The sequence below is a fragment of the Anoplophora glabripennis genome, unplaced genomic scaffold, assembly GCF_000390285.2.
Source record: "Anoplophora glabripennis isolate ALB-LARVAE unplaced genomic scaffold, Agla_2.0 scaffold1252, whole genome shotgun sequence".
In the NCBI taxonomy this organism is placed as follows: Eukaryota; Metazoa; Arthropoda; class Insecta; order Coleoptera; family Cerambycidae; genus Anoplophora; species Anoplophora glabripennis.
The window spans coordinates 11,231-18,131 of NW_019417355.1; positions in this window are offsets into that span (position 1 = coordinate 11,231).

Sequence of the window (6,901 nt, forward strand, 5' to 3'; positions counted from 1 at the left end):
CAACAGCGACATTCGCCGGGATCTGGGATTCACCTCAGACATGGAAGCGATCAGAGAGCGCGCGAGAAAGCTTTTCGAGCGCGCTGAGATCCACTGCTATCCCGCTGATCCGGAACGCGGTGGACTACCGACCCGAAGAGGCTGCCGGCAGACGCAGGCGGCCTAGACATCAACTCCTGGACGCAGGGTGAGTCGAAATTTTTCTGTCTGTTTCAGGACCGCCAGGATCAAGAGACGAAAACGACGACACACACACACACACATTCCCCCCTACCTTCCTTATCCCACTCTCCCCTCCCGCGCTAGCCTAAGGGCCACCTTAGCAAAGCGCTTCCTAAGCTGCATAGCTGCACGACCTCACCCAAAACCACCACCCCGGTCGCAAACGACAGTCGTCGTTTGCGACCGATACACGACACCCCCGGGGGTATACACAGACGAGCCGGCGAAGAAAGAAGAGCGCCTGAAGAAAGGGCCCTAGCCGGCGGGGCCCAGCCAGGACAGGAGGAGGCCCCACGAACCGATCCAATCCGGGCCTACAGCGATGAAGTGGGTAAAGAGCTCGACCCCGCTCCATCCGAAGTAATTTTTCCTGCCAAGGATATTGGCGCGCGCTCCGCAGCTCACTTGACACCCATCCTTCGCACTGCACGAAGCTGTCTAACGCTCACCCGTGTACTTGGCTACCGCCTATCTGCATTTACAACTATACCATTCTTTTAATCGTTAAACCTATCCCAAATAACAAAAACAATTAAAAAAATATTAAAAATAAAAATAAGGAAAAAGAAAGCTCCTTTTGAAAAATAGAAACAAAAGAAATAAATAGACAAGTGAGAGGTAAAAGGGAAAAAGATAAATCCCACGAAAAAAGCATTATATAAAAAGAGCCGGCAGGCCAACTCTAGTGGAAAAGAGCCCATTGGCCAAATCTCTTTACACACACACCACATACATACAATACACACATACCACGGCGGTCAGTCTAGGCTGTCCGCCACCTTAAATAATTCGTCAACTTTCTTTAAAAAGAATTTCGTAACTTAAAAAGAATTCGGCGAACAAAGTTCGCATCAACGCAAACCAGGTATATAAATATTCTACGAGGTCTACGATGGAAAACCGCGAGCTAACGGGAATCGGGGCTTACGGCGGCTACCCTGAGGGGCTTCGAAAGAGACACGCGTTGTAACCGTGCGCGTGCGCCGGATGGCTCGCCAGTCGGCGCACCTGCGCCCGACGCACCGCCGGTCCTTCCGGTACTCTCGACCGGGTGCTCGGTATTGTATTCTATGGGGTTTTGGTCATTTAATTGGTTATCCGGTCGCATCCCACCTAGGTCCCGGTATAGTGGCATAGTACCCACAATTTCGACCTCTGTAGGTAGAAACGCCCCTTCTAGGGACTCGGTAGACGTCAGCGACTCTTGTAGCTGCTCCTCGTACAGTTCGCGGTCCGGTCGGGACGCGCATGCGCCTAACTTCTCTTTTGAGGTCATGGTCAATTGATACATCCTGTAAAATAGACAACAAAAATAGAACAGTTTAATATTGATCACGTGATATTAATTTATCCAACAATGACTCAAATACTTAACTAAATTGAAAAAGTTAATAACTGTACTGTTACGAAAATTTACTTGTTCAAAGTTTGACAAAAGTTCACTCACTCTCCCTATCTGGGATTCTCGTCTTACACTATAGTTCAGAGTTCTCACAGTTACTTGTTTACATAAAAGTTTTAAAAGTCTTTACTGATACCAATCCGATTCAATGTCCATTGATAAAGTTCTCACTTACCCTAGGATCTTAGGTTGGCCCAACGTCAAAGCTGCGTCCCAATCGGCGATCACTTCACTTGATTTTTAATGCAAATTTTAGGTTTCTTATTTTTAATGAAATTTACAAGAGCCAAAGTGATCTGCTAGAAATTTAGTTTTCAGTTTATTATGTTCTTTAACCAAGGTAAACACTACTAGTTCTTTAATATGTCTTTCTTATTTTTCAGGTTCTTACTACAAGGAATGGCGCAGAAGGCACCATAGATACCACAAACAGAAAAAATGAAATGCTGGAATGCGCTGACACATCTATTAACAGGTAAGTTTGTACTACACTTTATTTCCCCATTCGGGTTTGGGTGGGTAAGTAATTCGCGTCGTTCCGGTACGCCGCGAACTCAAAAAAGTCAAATTTCTTATTATTCCCACACTACTTGTCGACACCAAAAGTCTGAAATTACCACCCTTTAGGTGCTACAACAAAAATTCAGGTCTTTATTTCCTTCGCGCACAATACGTAACTGAACGAGTGTTCCCAACACTCTAACAACAACTATTACCGTTGTGCCTCCGGCAAAATCAAAGATTTTACAATTTTTCCCGCAAACTGGACCTCCAAGGTACCAGTCGTTTTTCCAACGACAGTAAATAACTCTATAACCACTACAATTTCAAATTTCACACGACGTAGCGGTCTGAGGACATTTGATAATCGCTCTAGATCCAAAACTGCTCTCTGCTTTTATATCGTTAGGCGGACGGGAGGCTCCGCCCCAAAACCCCGTTTTGACCAATCCCGGGTCCAAATTTTTCCTAACGTTTAACAAAACTATTTCGCTTTACCTCTAGCACACCATCCACGTAACGACGTCGTCCGCGATAATATATGAAATTTTTAATTTTAATTCGCGGATCGCGGTACCCGCGACCGTGACACCACCCCCCTCCGGAGACGGCTGGTTATCTTTGATCACCTAGGCGTCTTCACAATAAATCCTAACAACTAAACATACATATGTACAATTTTTACAAAAGTACATTACGATTCTTTAGGGGTACAACCCTACAATAGGAACCGCTAACAAGGATTTTGGTAACCGTTCTTCTTCCACGACGTCTTCCATCTTGATCATCGCCCCCATTCTTTCGTCCTGCGGCACTTTCGACTTAAACGTCTGGCTAACAGGGTCCCCCACTTCCACCACCAAACTTAAACTCGTGTCTGTAACAAACGGGGCCAGATTTAATTTACGGAAAGAAGGATAAAAGGATACTTCCCTTGTTTTGGTTGGTATCCAAACATCTCCTTCATTCCCTGTCCTACTTCTCTCCATTCTGGGTGCCGTCGACAGTGGTTCTCGTTGCAGGTAGCACATCTTTGAAGTTCCAGGTTGTGGTGACATAGGTCTCTCAGCATAGGTAAGTATGTTCGGCTGACGACTCGCGTTCTCTCTTGTCGGGCTTACACTTCTCTCTCTTTCCGGACTTCTCATAAAATTCTCGGAATCCGAATCGGGATATGCCAAACAGTCTGATACCGTCCCGTCATCGGAAACTTCCGATTGTCGATCTTGTTCTATCGGTTCTGCTATATTCTCTTCCACCTCGTCTGGATTTAACGCGGCTTCGTCTGGTATTTCGTCTTCTTCGGGAATATGAAGTGGATCTCTCTCGACTTCTCTCTCTTCTGGCCTATCCCTCCACGGTCTTAGGTCATCCACATGAAGTAGAACTATTGGTCCAGCTCGATCAACCTCATAAACATTGAGTCCACAAACTCTAACTATCCGGTACGGTCCGCTCCATGCCAACCCCAACGGTGTCTGCGTCCCGGGGTGGCATCGTACTAGTACTCGGTCCCCCACTTGAAACTGTACTTTCGGCCTTGGATTCTCTGGGTATAAGTTCATAGTGAATACGATTTGTCTTCGTCGCACACGATCAAGTCTTCTTTCTCGTTCTACCGGGTTATTACCTACTCGTTGCCCTACTTCGGGGTGCCCCCATTCTCCGGGTCTAACTAGTTGGGCTCCCAACAAAACTGTGCTAGGGCTCATTCCGGTAGCCAAATTCTTACGGTTTCGTAAAGTAAACAGAGCTTGGTTAATGGCTGCATCCCATTGATTCTCTTCTCTCGGTTGACAATATACTCGTAATAACTTCTTCAGCTCTTGGTTTCTTCTCTCCACTGGATTACCTCTTTGATTGTAAATTGGAGAGAAGTATTGGTTTATGAATTTTCCTTGTAAGTATCTGGTCCACACCCCACTCTTGAATGTTGAACCATTATCGCTTATCACACGTTCCGGATATCCCCATCGTTGGCATATATTTTCCATAAAATTAATCAGGATACGAGGTCTCACCTTGAACACAGGCAGAGCTTCTACCCATTTTGAACAAATATCGGTCAATACAACTAAAAATCTATTTTTCTTCTTTGTCTGAGCGTACGGCCCCATAATATCAATACTCACGACCTGCCATGGCCTTTGCGGAGGTCTTGGTTTCAATGGCGCCTTTTCTTGCCATGCCCCTCCTCTCTTCGAAGCTGCGCACAACAGACAGTATCGTACGTGCGTCGTTACCTGTCGTCTCATTGACGGCCAATAATACAAAAGTCCAATGGAACGAATAGTTTCATCTCTTCTGGGATGCCCCGCACCCAAACTATTGATATTCGTTTATAACTCTCGGCCAAAATTCTAAAGGAACGACCAATCTATAGGCGTCTCCTTCTTTATACCACACTAAATCATCTTTTACTTCATAATTCTCCATCAGGGTTCGTTTTCAGGGCACATCCTCTGGTTCTTCTCCTTATTGCAATCTTCGTACCCGGATCTTTGTAGCCGCTTATTACGGACTGTCCTTTTGGGCTCTCACAATAACTTCATATAAGGGTAAATTTTGGTCATCAATTTGATTTATCGTTATCGGTTGTACGAACGTCGGTGGGATCCGTAATGTATTTTCTCTAGCCTCTTCGATACTTCTCACCATCTGCAATGCTAACTCATCGTTTCTTTCTGTTTCAGGTACTATCTCGGGGGGACTTAACCGCTCCTCCTCCAACGGCTCCAAGACCTCCTCTTCAGGATTTCGACTTAAGAAATCAGGTAAGTAATTTGACTTCCCCGGACAATGTTCTACTGTAAACCTGAATTCTTGTAGGTACAACGCGTATCGGGTCAATTTCGCTTTATCTTCTCTATACTTTTGTAACCATAATAGGGCTCTGCTATCGGTACGTAGGGTGAATTCCCGTCCATCTAGTAAGGGTCTATATTTCCGGCAGGCCCACACCACGGCTGGCACCTCTTACTCATTGCAGTGGTAGCGGGTCTCGGCTGAAGAAAACTTCGCGCTTGCACATGAAATAATCAGTTTTTCCTTATTTTCCCCTTCTTGAAATACCACCGCCCCCATACCAATCGAACTGACATCCGTTTGTACTATATATCGTTTATTTGGGTCTGGTCGGTGTAAACATAAAGGTTTGGATAATATCAATTTCAAATTTTGGAAAGCTTCTTCAGTCTCTTGATTCCAGAAAAATTTCCTCTTTCCTAAGCCAGCCCGTAACTTCGTTAACGGGCTGGCTGTCTCAGAAAAATGGGGAACGTACTCCCTCAGCCAGTTCGCCACTCCTAGGAAGCTTTGGACATCTTTTTGGGGTTTCGGGCTTTCAAAGCTCTGTATCTTCCGAATATGTTTTTCCTGCGTCTCGTTATGGGATGTGGTAATCTTGTGTCCTAAATAATTTAGTTCCTGCACGCCGAACATACATTTCTTTACAGCACACCGTAATCCATGACAACGCAGCCTCTCCAAAACCAATCTTAAGTGTTTCTCATGTAATTCTCTATTAGCGGAATATATTATTATATCGTCCAAGTACACCTGAACGAAGTCGTTCACGTAACCAGCTAATACTTCTAACATTAATTTCTGAAACGTGGCCGGCGCGTTTTTAAGCCCAAATGGCATGACTAAAAATTCGTACGCTGCGCCGTCCGGTGTGTGAAACGCTGTTAAATGGACACTATCTCTGGCCATGGACACTTGCCAATATCCACTCCTTAGGTCTAGGGAAGTGAACACTGTAGCGTCCCCTATGTCTTTCAAAATTTCCCCAATAGGTGGCAACACGGCGACGTCGTCTTCAGTAATCGAGTTAAGTTGACGATAGTCCACGCAAAAACGTGTAGCTCCACCTGCTTTTTCCACAAGAACGATTGGTGAGCTATACGATGAACAACTCCGCCGTATTACTCCTGCTCTCAACATTTGGGTTACTTCTTGGTCAATGATTTGCTTTTTCAACGGAGAAAATTTATATCTACGAATTCTAAAGACTCTATCTTCTTTCAACTTTATCTGGTGTTCTACTAAATGAGTGTACGACTGAGTCACCTCCTCTTGAAAAACCTCTGGGAAATCGTTTGCTATACGTTCGTAGCAAGGCACCCACATATCCGGACAAGTTCCTTGTATCTGGTGTCCGAGATACTCTAATTCGCCGGTCGCTAGTGAACATTTCTCAGGAGATATCTGTAGTTGGTGTTGTCGCATACGCTCTAGCACGAGCCGTAGATGGTCTCTGTGCTCTTGGATGGTTTTGCTGTATACAATAATGTCGTCGAGGTACACTTGTGTGAAGTGATGTAAATATCCGGCTAAGACTTCTCTGGTCATAACGTTTTGGAAGCAACTGGGCGCATTTTTCAGCCCGAAAGGTAAGACGTTGAATTGATATGTGGCTCCATCGGGAGTGGAGAAGGCGGTGTACTTCTTGGACTCGGGCTGCATCGGAATTTGCCAGTACCCGGACTTCAGGTCCAAGACGGAGAATATTTTGGCTTCGCCGAACGACTTTAATACCTCTGAAATTTTAGGGAGAGTGGAGGATTCGGATTTGGTAATCGCATTTATTTTCCTGTAGTCCACACAGAATCGTGGTTTCTTGCCTGGCCGTTCCACCAAGACGGGTGGTGAACTGTACTCTGACGTTGACGGTTCGATGATCCCGTTAGCTAGCATCTCTGCTAGTTGTTCGTAGAGGATTTTGGTTTTGTGTGGGTTAAGCGGATAGGGCCTTTGATTGATCGGCTTGTTATC